The 19,152-nt window shown below is 42.9% G+C and overlaps 1 protein-coding gene across 1 annotated transcript in view; it reads right to left on the bottom strand.

Moving 5' to 3' along the window:
- Positions 1-18,890, bottom strand: part of LOC103111192 (serine racemase) — a 28,051-nt gene extending 9,161 nt beyond the window's left edge. The window contains exon 1 of the mRNA XM_060204149.1: positions 18,729-18,890. The gene's annotated coding sequence lies outside the window, so the exon portion shown is untranslated. The remainder of the gene's footprint in view (positions 1-18,728) is intronic.
- Between the last annotated feature and the right edge of the window lie 262 nt (positions 18,891-19,152).

Genomic DNA, 19,152 nt, shown 5'->3' with positions numbered 1-19,152 from the left:
AGTAGAGGCCTCAATCCCCATTAACTCTCTTTGCCAAAACACTAATGAATCCTTAGCGAACTTCATCTCCAGGGTGCGGTCAACCTTAGAGAGAAAGATTTATAATCCTGAAGTCCACTCTCTCCTCCTGCGTTCTATTGTCTGGGATGGCATGATTCCACAATTCCGTCAGGCATGCCTTAGTCTTAAACACCTACATCCAGATAATTGGATTTTAGCGATACAGGAACTTACATCAGGCTCTTATGAGGCACCCATTATGATACAGGTTTATGCAGTTACCCCACGTAATCAAAATGGGGTCTGCTTTCAGTGTGGCTGTCAAGGGCATTGGCGTGACCAATGTCCAGATAAGCTCCAGTCAGGGCAACCACGCCTCCAGTCAGTGCAACCACGCCTCCAGTTAGGGCAAACCTGCCTTCAGTCAGGGAGCCAGAGGCCACAAACACCTTGTCCTAGATGTCAGAAAGGTTTTCATTGGAAGAGAGATTGTTGGTCCAAATTTCATAAAGATGGCACACCCCTGAATGGTACAAATTCGGGGCCTGAGATTTTGTGGACCACTCCTGTTTTAGAACGAGGTCACACTACTATGACAGTAAAGATTGGCAATATTCCTTTTAAATTTTTGATTGACACGGGGGCAGAAAAGACAATTTTAAGGCAAGCAGAGGTTCCTCAAAATTGGGCACTCCTCCCGGGACCCCGTATACACGGAGTTGGAAGGGTGACCCAATCCTTTCTCACACGAGATTTGCTCATGTGGGAAGATCCGGAAGGTTCTACTGGACACTTCCACCCATTGGTAGCTGATATTAGCACCAACCTATTGGGCAGGGATCTTCTAGAATGTCTTGATGTTAGGATATCCACAGATGCCACTGCAGAGTGTAACACCCACTCCTGTGAGACCAGATCTAATCAGCACCCCCAATACTAACTGCCACTGTTCATAACCAAACTCCCTGTTTAGACTGGCTTTCTAATGAGCCTGTCTGGGTGGAACAGTGGCCTCTGCCTAGGGATAAGCTAAAAATTTTAAAAGAGCTCGTCCGAGAGCAGTTGTCCTTGGGACACATTCGTCATTCTTGAAGCCCATGGAATACTCCTGTCTTTGTGGTTAAAAAGTGCTCGGGAAAATGGTGCCTTCTCCAAGATCTCCGTGTGGTAAATAAAACCATGCAGGTCTGGGGCTCCCCCCAAAGGGGTTTGCCTCTTGCTTCTGCAATTCCCACAGGAATTCCAGTTATAGCTATTGATATATAAGATTGTTTTTTCTCTATTCCCTTGCATCCGCAAGATTGTAAACATTTTGCCTTCTCTGTTCCTTCTATTAATAACGCCAGCCCTGCTGATAGATTTGAATGGGTGGTGCTGCCCCAGGGCATGGCCAATAGTCCTACAATTTGTCAAGAGGTGTTTAAATCTGCCCTTTTTCCATATATTCATAAGGGCCTTAATGTTTTTCATTAGATGGATGATGTACTAATATGTGGAAAATTAGATACAGATCTCTGTGCCCTACGTGATTTTCTCATTCCTGCATTAAAGAAAAGCGGCCTTAATGGAGCTCCTGAGAAGATACAGCTAATTCCTCCAATATCTTTCTTAGGTTCAGAGATTTCTCTAACGCAAATTCGTCCCTTAAAACCTAGTGTTACATTTCCTTCTAACCTTACTCTTGTTTCTTTATAAAGTTTTCTTGGAAATTTAAATTGGCTTAGGTAGTATCTTTATCTGCCTACAAGCTGCCTCCAACCACTGTTTGACCTGTTAAAAGGAAACAAACAGCCCTCCTCAAAACGTAGGTTAACTCCCGAGGCCTCCTTGGCACTGGAAAGGGTTAACTAGGCCCTCCAGGACATGCACCTTGTTCGATTCTCCCCCTCCTCTCCAGTAAACCTTCTAATCTTTAACTCCACCCCCACAGTAGTAGGGGCATTGTGGCAGAACCATGGGGTTCTCGAGTGGCTTCACACGCCAGTAGGTGGAGCTAAAAGACTCCTCACTGAGATAGATGCCTTAGCATTCATCATTCGCCAAGGAAGAAATAGGTCTGTGCAGGTCTTAGGGAAAGAACCGGATTTAATTATTCTTCCCTTTTCTCTCACAGATACAGAGTGGCTGATATGCCATCATTCCTGCTTTGCCATAAGCTTCGTGGGGTTTCCAGGACAAATAGACAACCATTTTCCTTCTAATAAATTGATAGCTTCTTTACCTCTTTTGCCTCTACTAGTACCTAAACTTTTCTCTTGGGATCCCATTCCCTCTGCTCCTACAGTCTTCACTGATGGTGGAAAAAAGGGAGCTGCTGCCCTTATATATTACCCAGACAAACAATCCCCTAAACCTCTCTTTACTGAGCTTCCTGATAATTCCCCTCAGTACAAAGAACTTTATGCTGTTTTCCTTGCATTAAAAGCTGTACCGGAATCCTTCAACCTTTTTTCTGACAGTGTGTATACTGTTACCTTACTTCCATGGCTTGCTTATTCTTAGTGAGAATTGATGACAACCCACTTTCCCCTCTCTTGATTCAAATCGCCTCTATGCTCTGTTCTCGAACCCAACCACTGTATATTCAACACCTTCATTCCCACAGCCCTCTTCCTGGTTCCCTGTCCGAAGGGAATGCTGCAGCTGACCGCCTTGCCTCCACAGGAACTCTCCCAGTCTCTGTCTCTGATCCTGCTGATTTTCATTCCCTAACCCATGTTAATCTTAAAGGCCTTCGAGCTCGATTTCCTGATATTCCTTTACCACAGTTGAAACACATCCTTGCTACATGTTCTTCCTGTGCAAGTCTCATAAAAGCACCTGCTATTCAAACTCTTGGGGTTAACCCCCGAGGTTTAAAAGCTAATGCTCTTTGGCAAATCGATGTCACCCACATACCAAACTTTGGCAAACAAAAATATGTGTTTGTCTCAATTGATACCTTTTCTAAATTTATGTGGGCAACAGCTCAGACGGGAGAAAGCTCTAAAAAGCTTATAAGCCATATGCTCTCCTGGTTTGCTGTGATGGGTTTACCTCTTCAACTGAAAACTGACAATGGGAATGCGTTTACCAGCAAACAACTTAAAGATTTTTGTTCCCTCTCAAACATTACTCATACCACAGGCATTCCCTATAATCCACAGGGACAAGGCATTGTTGAGAGGGCCCATCAAACCCTTAAGGCTCAATTAAATAAAGATAAAGGAGGAATGTACCCCCCCAATATCCAGCTAGCAAAAGCCTTAACTACATTAAATCTCTTTAATATTTACAATAATTCGGACCTACCTCCTATTATTCTTCACTGGAAAACACCATCTACTCTTCCAGCTATTAAGGTCAAGTGGAAAGACCCACTCGATAAAATTTGGAAAGGGCCTGACCCTCTATTGACCATGGGTAGAGGTTTTGCATGCATTTTCCCACATAATTATTCTAAACCTGTCTGGGTTCCTGCCCGCCATGCCCGACAATACCAGCATGATGGCACTGCTATCCCTGAAGAACAAGAAATACTACAAGAAGACTAGATGCAGGATACATCCCAGGATCCATAATATGACATGGCAGAATCTGGAAAATCTGGCTCACAGAGCCCTCTCTCCTACCCTTTCCCTGAATGTCTTATGTTTACCCTTTCCCTGAATGTCTTATGTTATGACTGACCAGTTGTGTTTTGTGAGTGAGTGTGTTGAATGAACAAAATTTTTTGTATGACCCATCTGCTCAGAGTACTCTAAATGTTAAAACCATTGTCACTAACATGCGTTAACTCTCTAAGTAACCTGAGTCTGTTTATAGTCCAAAGTAAAAATAGTTAAAAAACCAAAATATATATTTTAACCAAAATTGGCCTGAAGATCCTGCTGTAGAGACTGCTATGAGAGGTAACATTAAATGACCTTCAAACAAAATCATAAAGATATTTAAACCAATTATAATCATCGAGATATCAATTATAGTAAACCTCTAACTTGTTACAAGTTTTATTATTTTTTTTTACAAGTAAGTGATTACAGCTATCAAGCCTTCATATGAAGAATCATCTGTTCATATGGTAAGGTATTAAACTGTAAGAAGTTCCTCCATATTCAACCTATGTGAATTAACAACATTCACATATTCTTGTACACTTAACTGGTGTATCTTGTCTTGCCACCATAGGCCTGCCTTTGTCAGCCAACAATTTAAAGATGTTTCCCTTAAAACATCACCCATGCCACAGACATCCTTTACGACCCCCAAAGACAAATGGCTGTTCCCCTGGACATCACATCCACTGACTGCTTCCCTTAGACTTGAGATATGATCCCACCTCTTCATACCAATGGATACATTCCCCCTTCCTTACCTGGCTACCCTCAGTTGTGGGACACTTGCTTGTTTTACTTCTTCTGCTCACAGTAGATCCTATAATTCTTAACAAGCTCATGGCCTTTTTGCAACAACAGATTGATGCCATAAAGATGCAACCTATACAAGCTCACTATCATAGGCTGGACATGGCAGAATATGGAGTTGCTGCGGGGGATTTTCCCCCCTCCATCAGAACGTCCACCATGTAGAGGGCTGGCTAGCCAATGACGGGTAAAGGGGAAACTAGCGCTATCCAGTCAACCTAAGACAGGGCACCTGGTACTACTGGGCAAAAATGACCAGGTGTTCCAATGACGGGTAAGATGGAAGGCTGATCCCCAACCTAAGACAGGCACAGTCAACCCTGCCACAAAATAAAGTCCGCCAAACATGAAAACATGCATATATATATATATATATATATATATATATATATATATATAAAGGGGGACATGTGGGGAGCCACATGTGCCCTCAAGGTTGCTATTGGCATGGCCATAGAGTCTTTGTTAAAAGATAAGTTCCTGGGAGTCAGGCGGTAGCAGGCCCCTGGGTCCCCACCTGCAGGGGGTTTCTTCACAATTGGTGAAGCAGGTCTGCAGGTGTCTGTCTTTCTCTCCTCCTCTCTGTCTTCCCCTCCTCTCTCCATTTATCTCTGTCCTATCCAACAACCACAATATCAATAACAACAACAATAATAATTACAACAATCAAACAACAAGGGCAACAAAAGGCAATAAATAAATAAATACTAAAAAAAAAAAGAGAGATAGTTCCCGCTTCCCTACACCTTAGAGTCTTTGTTAAAAGATAAGTTCTTTTTCCCCATGAATCACACAGGACCTTCCAGATAACGGCTGATTACCATGACAAATAATAAATAAATAGGAAAGATACATCCCCCAATACTCAGTTGGCTGAGGCACCAAACCTCTTTTTCTATAAAAATTCAAATCAGATGCCCTGCTAACCACGAGAAGCAGATTGTTTGTGTTTCTTCCACAAGAATCCCGGAAAAAAACATCTGGACCCCTGCACACCCTGACATCACCCACTAGACGGCATGACTACAGTGGCACACCCCCGAAACCCTAGATGTCACCTGACGTGATCTGAAGACCCTGATTCACAGACTCCAAGGACAGAATATTTTTACTGCCTGTCTGCCTTTCCTGCTTCTGCTTTGCCTGTCACGTTTTGGCAGTTGCAGCTCACTCTCTATAGAAAAGTGGAATTCCAGCGGCTGACCTTCCTCATGCAGCGCTTCATCCCCTACCATTTCTCCCCCTAGTCACCTGCTTTGGACTGAGACTTCTATCGGACTTGCTGGTATACCCTTTGGACACTTTAGACAATTTTACAGCAGCTTCCTTCCCTTCACGTTGCTGGTTTTTCATAGACTGACCCTGGGTAGTTCATAGACTTTACAGACTGCTGCCCTGGCCATTAGATAAAAGGAAAGGGGGAGATGCTGGGAAATTGTGCAAATGCAGTCACATCTGCCATGTTGTCCCCTCAGGCTATTGCTAGTTCCCGCGAGAGTTGGGACATTCTCGGAGCACCTGTTCCACCATGTTGTGCCCTCAGGGCATTGTCTATTTTCCCACCATAGTTGAAGTGCTTTTGTTACTCCTCCCCCTTCCCATTATCATGAGAGTTATTATCCTATCCTGGAGTGCTATGGTTACTCTTCCCCCTTCCCATTCTCGAGAAAGCTACTCCTATAAAAGCCCTTCTTCTTCCACACCTCACTCTCTTGCCAGCGCTTCACTTCGGTGTCTAGACACAGGAAAGGTTACTGCGTGAGGCGGCCATTTTCGCTACCTCCACGTGACCCAACCTGCTTCTCTCGCACCCAACTCTGAGGTGCCAGCACAAATAAAGATTTGTGTTCCCTCTTCGCCGCGGACCTCCTCTCTCTCTTCTCCATGGCGCAGCCCAACAATAAATTGCTGGGAATACTGTGAGAACCAGGTTGAGCTTGGTGAGGCATTTCCCATTGAAAAATGAGGAACTAAGTAAATGAATCTCCCTGTCAGACTCACTCGTGTTAAGGTTGAGCTGGGGAGATGATATGGGTCCCAGTTTTCACTTCCTTGTCAGCCACTCCCAGTCTCCAGAAACCCTGCATTTTTCTGCCTCCTGGGGCCCAGCATTCCTTGATACCTATCAATGTTCTGCTTTGTCTAACAAATGACTTAAGGCCTCCTCCCTATTTCCTCCACAGGGTATTATTAATCCTACCAGTTAAACCCCTAGCAACAGTTGCTAAGGAAGTCCCTACCTTTCTCATCCCCCTTTACCTTTCTCTGCCCCTTTCCTAACCATGTATGGTATTGTCAAGCCACTTCCGTTTCTGACTTGGGTCTTTGAGTTTCCGGGATCGAGGAGCATGAGTGTGAGGACCCGGAGGCTGCCCTTGCAGTTTGCACCATGTGGTTTAACCCGCTGTGCTACCACCCAACTCTGGGGCGCTCGGATGAATAAAGATTTGAACAGCCTTGCCGCCTTGAGCTCGGTTCCTGGGTCATCTCTCGCATCACTAGCTGGACAAATAAATATTCTTTTTTAAAAAGGGCAGGTGTAGATAGCATAATGGTTATGCAAAAAGATATCCATGCCCGAGGCTCCAAAGACCTAGGTTCAATCGCCTACATTACCATAGGCCAGAGATGAACAGTGCTCTGGTTAAAAAAAAAAAAAGAAGATAGGACAATACCAAGAGTGAACCCTAATATAAACTATGGACTTGGAGTGATTAGGTATTTTGTTTGTTGTTGTGGCTTGGAGCCTGCATGATAAATCTGCAACTGGTGACCTCTCCCTTCTGTCTTCCCATCTTTTCCTTTCCTTCCCTTGTTCTCTCCCTTCCAAGAGAAACACCTGCAGCACTGTTTCATTACTCCTGAAGCTTCCCCGTCCCCTGCAGCTGAGGATGGGCTTGAACCCCGATCCTAGCACATGGTAATGTGTGCTCCATTGGCTGCATTACTGACTCGCCTCCTGGGCGATAGGTATGAATGCAGGTTCACTGTTATAAAATGGGGGCCAGGCAGTGATGCACTTGGTTAAGCACTCACAATACAGTGGGCAAGGACCCAGGTTCAAGCCCCTGGTCCTCACCTGCAGGGGATACACCTGTAGCTCAACTTCACCACTCGTGAAGCTTCTTCCCTGCAGATGCGTGCTAGGGGCTTGAACCCAGGTGCTTACACACTGTAATGTGAGCACTTAACCAGGTGTGCCACTGCCTGGCCCTCAGAAAAATCTCTCGTTTTACAGAACACTGCTCAGCTCAGGCTTATGGTGGTACTATAGACTGAACCTGGCATTTCTGACCCTCTGACACGAAAGTCTTTTGCATAAACCTGTGCTGTTCACTGCCATCCCCCCCCCCCTTTGTTGCCGTTGAAAAAAGATTTGTTTATCTTATGTGATAAAGAGAGAGAGGTTAGAGCAGCACTCTGGCATATGCAGTGCTGGGGGTCAAGCCTGGAACCTCATGTTTACAAGTCCAAAGCTCTACCATTCTACCACTACAAAGCTGCCATATAGGAAGTCTCTCTCTCTCTCTCTCTCTCTTTTTTTTTTCTCCAAGTTTTTTGCTGGGGCTTGGCGCCTGCACCATGAATCTAATACTCCTGGAGGCTATTTTTCCCCTTTTGTTGCCCTTGTTGTTTTATCATTGTGGTTATTATTATCGTTGTTATTGATGTTGTTGTTGGATAGGACAGAGAGAAATGGAGAGAGGAAGGGAAGACAGAGAGGGGGAGAGAAAGATAGACAACTGCAGACCTGCTTCACCGCCTGTGAAGCGACTTCCCTGCAGGTGGGGAGCCAGGGGCTCGAACTGGGATCTTTGCTCCAGTCCTTGCACTTTGTGCCATGTGTGCCACTGCCAGACCCCCAGGAAGTCCCTCTCTCTTTTTTTTTTTTTGAAAGATTTTATTTATTCATGAGAAAGATAGGAGGAAAGAGAGAATGAACCAGACATCACTCTGGCGTATGTGCTGCCGGGGATTGAACGCAGGACTCTTGCTTGAGAGTTCAATGCTTTATCCACTGTGCCACCTCCCAGACCACTGGAAGTCTCTCTTTTTAATTAATTTTTATTTGATAGGACAAAGAGAAATTGCGAGGGAGGAGGGGGGCCTGCAGCACTGCTTCATTCTTAGTGAAGCTTCCCCATGCAGGTGGGGACCAGGGGCTTAAACCCAGGTCTTTCCAGATGGTAACATGTCCCTTAACTGGGTGCACCACTGCCCTGCTCCCTGTGTAGGTAATCTCTGCAACTATCCACTTTGCTGTGGACCTTAAAGGGCTCTAAGAAAAAAATCTTGGAGTCGGAGTTATATAGCATAAAAGTCATGCAAAGAGACCCTGATGACTAAGGTTCAAGTTCAGTTCCCCACACCACCATATGCCAGAGCTGAGCAGTGCTCTGGTCAATAAAAAAATAAAAGAAAGAAAAGAAAGAAAGGAAAGGAAATCCAGGGCTGGGTATGGCTCACCTAACTGAGCACACAGGTTACAATGCACAAGGATCCAGGTTCCAGCCCCTGGTCCCTACCTGCAGGGGGAAGGCTTTGCAAGTGACGCAGGGCTGCAGGTGTCTTCTCTGCTTCTCTCTACCTCCCTCTTCCTTCTTGATTTCTGTCTGTGTCTGTCCAATAAATAAAGATGATTTACAAATCATAAAAATATCTTTTAAAAAGAAAAGAAAGCCAGCCAGCACAATAGCTCACTTGTACATTATATTGTTTTGCCATGTGCATGACCCAGCCTCAAAGCTAGCTCTCACTGCATGAAGGAAGCTTTAGTGCTGTGGTCTAACTGTCTCTTTCTTCATCTCTAGCTGAAAAAAAATCTGCCTAGAGCAGCAAAGCTTTGAAGAACATATACATAAAATGATTATAAATCAAATAAATATGTGATTATAAATAGAAAAATGTTGACAGGGTATTGTTATGCTTCTAAAACCCCTTCTGTTTCATTGGTTTAATCCCCCCTGCTTAACACTGTATTCTATTTACATAACCACTGTTAACTAAGCACCAGCATGCCTGCAGGGCATTGGTTTAATCCCCACTGGTTCAGGATGTCTTTTCGCTCCACCCTCTCTACGTCACATCCTGTTTATACCCTACTCGGCGAGTATATATATATAAGGACAGGACTGTGATTATAGTTAGTTTTAGATAGCTTGGCTTACATTGTGCTGCGTTCTACATGAATAAAGAGATACTGCGTACAGCTTAGCCATGAGTCTCTGGTAGTCTGTCTCCCGCCCACGAAGCTAGCCCCGCATATTGGCACCCTGAACAGGGACTGGCAACAGGGGAAGGTGACTCAGTGGTAATAATACACATGTGTGAGACTCTGGGTTCAACTGGTTGTGCCTCATTAATATGTTATTTTTTTTAAGTATTTTTTTACTATTTATTTATTCCCTTTTGTTGCCCTTGTTGTTTTATAGATGTCGTCATTGTTGGATAGGACAGAGAGAACTGGAGAGAGGAGGGGAAGACAGAGGGGGAGAGAAAGATAGACACAAGCAGACCTGCTTCACCGCCTGTAATGTGACGGGAACTCTTACCGGGATCTTATACTGGTCCTTGTGCTTTGTGCCACGTGTGCTTAACCCACTGTGCTACCGCCTGACTCCCACTTTTTTTTTTTTAACAAGAGAAAAATTGTCTACAAACATCATTAAAATTAAATGTTCTTGAGCCAGGCAGTGGCGCACCTGTTTGAGTGCACCTTACAATGTGCAAGGACCTGGCTTCAAGACTCCAGTCCCCACCTTCAGGGAGAAAGTCTCACTAGAGGTGAAGAAGTGATGCAGGTGTCTCTATCTCCCCCTTCCCTCTCAACTTCTCTGTCTCTCTAAAAAAAAAAAAAAGTAAATGTTCTCAGCATGGAGTTGGCACACCCAGTAGAGAGCACACATTTTATCATGAATGAGGACTTGGGTTCAAGCTCCTGGTCCTTACCTGCAGGGGAGAAACTTCATGAGCAATGAAGCAGTGCTGCAGGTTTCTCTCTCTTCCTATTTTTAAACTTTTTTTTTGCTTTCATGGTTATCACTGGGGTTCGGTGCCTGCACTATGTATGAATCTACTCTTGTGGAGGCCCCCGGCTACCTAGCAGCAGGGGAGTCGCTTCATAAGCGGTGAAGCAGGTCTGCAGGTGTCTGTCTTTCTCTCCTCCTCTCTGTCTTCCCCTCCTCTCTCCATTTCTCTCTGTCCTATCCAACAACAATGACATCAATTACAACAATAAATCAACAAGGACAATAAAAAAGGGAATAAATAAAAATAAAATATTTTTTAAAATTAAATAATAAAAGGACAGTGGGCCTGGGCAGTAGCACCAGGTTAAACGCACAAACATGGACCAAAATAAGGATCTTGATTCGACCCCCTGGCTCTTCTCCTGCAGGGTGTTCACTTCACAAGAGGTGAAGCAGGGGGTTCAGGTCACAATAGGTGTCTTTCTCTACCCCTCTCTGTCTTCCTCTCCTCTTCCAATTTCTTTTTTATTTTAATTTATATTTATTAGGTAGAGACAGAGAAGTTGAGAGAGGAGGGGGAGATATAGAGAGACACCTGCAGCCCTGTTTCACCACTCGTGAAGCACCCTGAAGGTGGGGACCGGGGTCTTGAACCTGGGTGCTTGTGCACTGTAATGTGTGCACTTAACCAGGTGTACTACCGCCTGGCCCCTTCTTCCAGCTTCTCTATGTCCTATTGTCCTGAGCATAATAAAAGAAAAAAATGATGATCCCGATATTAAATAGGGTAAAAATGTCTGCCAATGGAGACCGACGCTGTTATTTTATAAATGCTGCAATACTAACTTATAGGCACTAGATGGCGATCTGACAGTACGTCATACTCTTAACACCACATTCTTACATTAAAATATAATTTCCATTTCTCTCTGTCCTATCCAACAACAACGACATCAATAACAACAACAACAATAAAACAAGGGCAACAAAAGGGAATAAATAAATTAAATTAAAAATATATATATATAATTATTTAAAATGCAGTTTTAGTTTAGAGGGGGTCGGGCGGTAGCGCAGTGGGTAAGTGCATGTGGCGCAAAGCGCAATGACCGGCGTAAGGATCCCCAGTTCGAGCCCCCGGCTCTCCACCTGCAGGGGAGTAGCTTCACTGGCGGTGAGGCATGTTTGCAGGTGTCTATCTTTCTCTCCTCCTCTCTGTCATCCTCCTCTCCCCATTTCTCTCTGTCCTAACCTACAACGGACGCATCATCAACAACAATAATAACCACAGCAAGGCTACAACAAGGGCAACAAAAGGGGAGGGGAAAAAAAAAAGCCTGGGAGTCGGGCTGTAGCGCAGCGGGTTAAGCACACGTGACGCAAAGTTTAAGGACTGGCCGAGCCCCCAGCTCCCCACCTGCAGGGGAGTGGCTTCACAGGCAGTGAAGCAGGTCTGCAGGTGTCTGTCTTTCTCTTCCCCTCCTTCTCTCCATTTCTCTCTGTCCTATCCAGAACGACGACATCAATAACAACAACAATAATAACTGCAATAATAAAACAACAAGGGCAACAAAAGGGAAAATAAATAAGTATAAACAATTTTTAAATAAAAAAAAAATTAGAAAATGGCCTCTAGGAGCAGTGGATTCATGGTTCAGGAACTGAGCCCCTGAAATAACCCTGGAGGCAAATAAAATAAAATAAAATAAAGTAAAATGCAGTTTAGAATTCCTGGTGTTCTGACATCGTATTCTTATTATTACAATTATGCATCCCAAATACCTCCTCAGTATAGGACAGGTAGGTGTGCAGGTAAGGTCACGACAAATGATGTCCTCAGGTCAAGGAAGCTGTCCCGGCAGAGCCTGGTCCGGATAGATCCTGGTTCTGGTCCTGGTAACTGGTCTGGATAACTGGTAGCTGGTCTTGATCCTGGTTCTAGTCCGATTCTGGTCCAGGTAGCTGGCCCGAGTCTTTTTCTGGGTTGGTCCGGGAATCTGCAGACAACTCCCTGACCGTAGGTGTGTTGATTGCCACCGGATATGCCAGATGGGACTAGCATACAGTTCAAAAGTTGCCATCCATGTCCAAAAGTCCAGGGCTTTTATCCCTGAGCTAGGCTGGTGTGAATTAGATCATTTCCAGACCATGAAAATTGTGGTCTTCCTAATATGTAGGTCTAAACTTTATTAGGCTATACAGATGTAAGGCTTGCCCTGCACAGGACGTTATCTTATGCCGGTGCAGGGGCATTTCAGGGCGTTTATCCTGCACAGGACCTTATCTATGCAGGCCTGCAGGACTTGGGGGCCAGGGTTCTAAGTTTTATCTTGCAATTTACTTTGTCACTTAAAACTCAAGAGTATTTTAGCACTTTAATTTCAACAATGTTTCAGCACTCAAATAAGTGTCTTAACATTTCAAACTCAATAATATTCTCACACCTGAATATTCACTTTAACTCTAACAGATATTTCCACACTCTAAACTTAAACAACTTATCTTAATATTTCCAACTTATTTAAACATTTCACACTCAAAGAAATACTTTCACACTTAATATTCTCACACTTCTTATATATATTCTAAGGACACACTTTATTATTTCAAATACATATTTTTATTTCAACTACATATTATTGTTTCAAGTACATATTATTTCAAGTACACACTTCTTAAATATCCATATTATTACAAGTACACATTTTAGTATTATTATTTTTTTTTCCTCCAGGGTTATTGCTGGGCTTGGTGACTGCACCATGAATCCACCACCCCTGGAGGCAACTTTTTCCCCTTTTTGTTGCCCTTGTTGTTGTAGCCTCCTTGTGGTTATTATTATTACCATTGTTGATGTTGTTCGTTGTTGGATAGGACAGAGAGAAATGGAGAGAGGAGGGGAAGACAGAGAGGGGGAGAGAAAGATAGACACCTGCAGACTTGCTTCACCACTTGTGAAGCGACTCCCCTGCAGGTGGCGAGCAGAGGGCTCGAACCAGGATCTTTATGCCAGTCCTTGCGCTTTGTGCCACGTGCGCTTAACCCACTGCGCCACCGCCCGACCCCCATTTTAGTATTATTCTAAGTTCACACTCCTTTTTTTTTTTTTTTTTTTGAGAAAAAGTTCACACTCCTTATACATCAATATTATTCTATTCTAAGTCTGGGCATAAGTCACAACCTATTTGTTCAGGAATCCGAGGTCTCAGCCCTTGTGTTGGAGGGGTCGTGTTTTCCTCATCTGGTATGTGTAGGGACACACTTAACTGAATGACTGAACATTCTTGTTCCTGACACCTATCCAACAACAACAAAAGCTATAACAATAACAACAATAAGGGCAACAAAATGGGAAAAATGGCCTCCAGGAGCAGTGGATTTGTACTGCAGGCACCTAGCCCCAGCGATAATCCTGGAGCCAAAAAAAAAAAAAAAAAAAAAGACCCAGGTGAAGGAGGGCAGGGAGAGGGCTTCAGGATCCTGGTGCATGATGATGGGGAAAGACCTAAGTTAGAGGTGACAGTGTTTTGCAGCTACCTATCGGGGTGAGATGAGAAAATTTACCCATGTTTCAATCAACAACTGTCCTGTAAACCAGTTAAGCAGGGCTGTACATGGCATGCTAGAGACTGAAAGTGGCACCTCATGCTTCTAAGTTAGGTCCTTACTGCATCCCCCTGGGCCCATATGTATACAACTTGTGTTTTTACATTTCATTTTATTTTTATTTATTTATTTTTCCCTCCAGGGTTATCGCTGGGGCTCAGTGCCTGCACTATGAATCCACTGCTCCTGGCTGCCATTTTTTCCCTTTTGTTGCCCTTGTTGTTTATCATTGTAACTATTATTGTTGTTGTTGTCATTGTTGTTGGATAGGACAGAGAGAAATTGAGAGAGGAGGGGAAGACAGAGAGGGGGAGAGAAAGATAGAAACCTGCAGACCTGCTTCACTGCTTGTGAAGTGACACTCCCCCCTGCAGGTGGGGAGCTGGGGACTCGAACTGGGATCCTTATGCTGGTCCTAGCTCTTCGCACCATTTGTGCTTAACCTGCTGCATTACCACCCAACCCCCTATTTTATTTTATTTTATTTTATTTCATTTCACTGTCACCAGGGTTATCATTGGGGATTGTGCCTTTTGGACAAATGCACTACTACTCCTGAGGCCTTTCTTCCAACAGAACAGAGAAATTGAGAGAGAAGAGAGGGAAGTATAGAGGGAGAAAGAGAGACAACTGCATTCGTGCTTCACTGCTTCTGAAGCTCTCCCCCACCACTGCAGGTAGACAGCATTTTTTAATGTTTATTTTTTATTCCCTTTTGTTGCCCTTGTTTTATTGTTGTAGCTATTATTGTTGTTGTTATTGATGTCCTTGGATAGGACAAAGAGAAATGGAGAGAGGAGGGGAAGACAGAGGGGGGAGAGAAAGATAGACACCTGCAGACCTGCTTCACCACCAGGTGGGGAGCCGGGGGCTCGAACCAGGAACCTTATGCTGGTCCTTGCACTTTGCGCCACCTGCGCTTAACCCACTGCGCTACTGCCCGACTCCCTATATATTGCTTTTTAAAATAAATCAGATTGGGGAATGTTATGCATGTACAAACTATTGTATTTACTGTTGAATGTAAAACATTAATTCCCCAATAAAGAAATAAATTATTAAAAAAATTAATAAATCAGATTAAAGTTAAAAATTTAATTGCTGGGTAGGGGTAGATAGCATAATGGTTATGCAAAAAACTCTCATGCCTCAGGTTCCAAAGTCCCAGGTTCAATCCCCTGCACCACCATAAGCCAGAGCTGAGCAGTGCTCTCGTAACAAAAAAAAATTGTTTACTTAATGTGAAAACATTTTTATATATTTATGATTTAATAGGAAACTTTACTAGGCTATCTTGTTAAATCTAATGTTTCTGCAGTTCATTCTTCCTTGCCTTTATGCTTCTGACATTTTATAAATTGTATATTTATTTATTTGACATGACAAAGAAACTGAGAGGGAGAGAGATTACTGTAGCACTGCCCCCACTGCATGTGGGGACTGGAGACTTGAACCCAGGCCCTTGTGTATTGTAAGGTGTGCTCAACCAGGTGTCTCTGCCATTTTTTCCCAGTGACTTCACAGTTCCATTAAGTGAATTTGCCACCTTCCCCTGAATTAGTTTTAGTAATTTACATTTCTTGGCAAAATTATCTAATTTCAAATTCATCAGTATACACTTATACAGACTAATATTTATAAGTATTTAAATCTGCTGTGTGTATCAATCAACAAATAGTGAGCACGTATATGCCATATAACATTTGGTCTGTAGATCAGTAGAATTAGGAAAACTGACTTGTCTTTGCCCTCATAAAAATTGTAATCTAATAAATCTTGTAACATACAATATGTAACTTAAAATGTATATTTATAAAGTATTGTTGGGTCTTAGGGAAGTATATTATAAAGGAGTACTTACTGGAGGATAGAAGGTTCTATAGAAAGAGCAATGAGGTTAAGGAAGACTCTACTGAGAAGTGAAATTTAAGTTATGACTCGTAGGATGAATGGGCAGAGAACAGGGAAAGATATTCAGGTGAGACTGTGAGGTTAGAGAAAAGACCCAAATATTGAGAACAGCCATTAACCTGAAACCAACTGTTGCTTGTTCTGCATAACAATTTCCACCTGTACCCACCCTGTGATAACTATAAAAGGGTGGGATGAAAAATGATCGTGGTTTCAGACTTTCTCCTTGCTTGGAAGGGTGTCGGCGGCCCAAGCTTAAGCTTGATAATAAAGGCTCTTGCTATTGCATGTGATTCGGGACTCGAACTTCTGGGCATAACAAGACAGAATAACCTGTTTCAAGGATTTAAGGAGGAAAAAAGGAGTGGTAAATTGCAGGGACTAAAGGAAGGCCCATTTGTGTAAAACGTGGAGATCAGACAGGATTATGAGAGTGATGTTGATGGTACAGATTATACAGGGATATGAGTCACAGATATAAGTATATGAGTCACAGATTTTTTTTTAATTAAAAAACTTTTTAAAATCTTTTCTTTCAAATATTTATTTATTTCCTTTTGTTGCCCAGGTTGTTTTATTGTTGTAGTTATTCTTGTAGTAGTTATTGATGTTGTTGGATAGGACCGAGAGAAGTGGAGAGAGGAGGGGAAGACAGAGAAGGGGAGAGAAAGATTACCTGCAGACCTGCTTCACCGGCTTGTGAAGCGACTCCCCTGTAGGTGGGAGGCAGGGACTCGAACCAGGATCCTTACACCAGTCCTTAAGCTTTGCACCACCTGCTCTTAACCCAGTACGCTACTGCCTGACTCCCTTTTAATTTATTTTTAACCAGACCACTGCTCGGCTTTGGCTTAGGTGGTGCAGGGGACACTGAACTTGGGACACTGGAGCCTCAGGCAGGAGAGTCTCTTTGCATAACCATTATGCTATCTACCCTCTGCCCTGAGTTACAGAGTTTTTCCTTCTTTTTTACTTTTTAAAATTTTTTTATATTTATTTATTCCCTTTTGTTGTTTCGTTTTATTGTTGTAGTTATTACTGTTGTTGTTATTGATGTCGTTGTTGTAGGATAGGACAGAGAAAAATGGAGAGAGGAGGGGAAGACAGAGAGGGGGAGAGAAAGATAGACACCTGCAGACCTGCTTCACCGCCCGTGAAGCGACTCCCCTGCAGGTGGGGAGCCGGGGGCTCGATCCTTATGTCAATCCTTGTGCTTTGCACCAACTGCACTTAATCTGCTGCGCTACTGCCCAACTCCCTATTGTTACTTTTTACCAGAACTCTACTCAGCTCTGGCTTATGGTGGTGTGGGGGATTGAACATGGGACTTTTGAGCTTCAAGCATGAGAGTCTCTTTGCATAACCATTATGCTGTCTACCCTCCACAGGTTTTTTTTTTTTTTTTTTTTAAGAGCAATGGAATACCACTAGAGATTTATTTATTACTGCCTTGGACTCTCAAGCAGGAGGTCTTGAGTTTGATCCCTGGCAGCACATGTACCAGAGTAATGTCTGGTTCTTTCTTCCTCTCTCTCTCCCTCCCTTTTCCTCCTCCTATCGCCCTCACTAATAAATGAATAAAACAAATTAAAAAAAAAGTCTTTTGGCATAACTCATTATACTATCTCCCAGCCCTCACTGTAGAATTGTGTTATATATTAGACATGTTTCTAGTAAATAACTACAGTTATATAGTGAATAAAAAGAAAGAGTAGAATTAAAAGTTTAGTTAAGAATTATTGCCCATTGGGCAGGGGTAGATAGCATACATATAACATGGGTACTCTTGAGGAATAAATATTCGGCTAAGTGGAATTAATCACAAAAATGTATAAAGTATTTGAGTAGGGTGAAGGTTAGCTAGCTTAATGGTTACGCAAAGATAGTCTCATGCCTGAGGCTCCAAAGTCCCATGTTCAATCCTTTGTACCACCATCTTGCCAGAGCTGGTATAAAAAAAGGAGTAGTCAAAAGAATAGAAAGTATCAGAGGGTAGGGGGAAGGAGGAAGAAGAAAAGAAATTGTTCATTGAATATAGTTTCATATTTGCAAGAGTCAGTCATAGTCAGTTTTATGTTATGTATATTTTACAACAATTGTTTTTGAATATTTTATTTATTAATGAGAAAGATAGGAGGAAAGAACCATATATCACTCTGGTACATGTGCTGCTGGGGATTGAACGTGGGACCTCATGCTTGAGAATCCAATGCTTTATCCATTGCGCCACCTGCTGGACCACCACAATCTTTTTTTAAAGATCTACTCATTTATTTTTATTTATTTATTTTTAAAATATTTATTAATTTATTCCCTTTTAGTGCCCTTGTTGTAGTTATTATTGTTATTGATGTCATCATTGTTGGATAGGACAGAGAGAAATTGAGAGAGGAGGGGAAGACAGAAAAGGAGAGAGAAAGACAGACACCTGCAGATCTACTTGACCACTTGTGAAGCAACTCCCCTGCAGGTGGGGAGTCAGGGGTTCGAACTGGGATCCTTCCACCGGTCCTTGTGCTTTGCACCATGTGCACTTAACCTGCTGTGCTACCACCCGACACTCATTTTACCACAATATGACACACACACACACACACACACACACGAAAGAGAAAGAGAGGAGAGATTGATTTTTGAGATTGTAATTAGTTGGAATTACAGTTAATTACAAGTTGGGATCATAACTTGAATTCGCTTAGGGCCAAGATGGGAGCAGTGACATTATGACATGTACTGATTCACAGACCCCAATGAGACCCCATGGGAAGGGCAGGAATATGAAGCTTCCAGATCAATTGGAACCAGCAACTTCAACATTTCCAGGACTCTCTGTTCTCACCTTTGCTACCTTCTGCTGGTTGGCTTCATTGTTTTTCATTGTAGACAAGCTTGGTTCCACGTAGCAGGACACAGGGCTCCTGAGAGCTCCCATGTTTTATATTTTAAAGGCTTCCACACTGGAGAGGGGTTTTCTCAGTTTCATTTTAAAAAGTCTGGATAAGGACTCTGATTGGATCATCTTGTGGCTGGAGAGTGTGGAGTTGTTGAGCATGACAAGATACAATAGTCAGAAATATTTACAGAAACATGAAAAAGAAACAGAATGGCTTCCATAACACAATATCAATTATGTACACTTAAACCACACATATACAAGAACAATACTATGTATGTTTCAAAGTTATACATACATTCAAGGGCATATATATTAAAAACCCTAGAGTGGCCACCTAAGTGGGGAGGAGGGAACATAAGTAGGAAAT

The sequence above is a fragment of the Erinaceus europaeus genome, chromosome 12 (assembly GCF_950295315.1).
Source record: "Erinaceus europaeus chromosome 12, mEriEur2.1, whole genome shotgun sequence".
Lineage (NCBI taxonomy): Eukaryota > Metazoa > Chordata > Mammalia > Eulipotyphla > Erinaceidae > Erinaceus > Erinaceus europaeus.
Note: the sequence above shows the minus strand (reverse complement) of the source record. Positions and strands in the feature narration are given on the sequence as shown.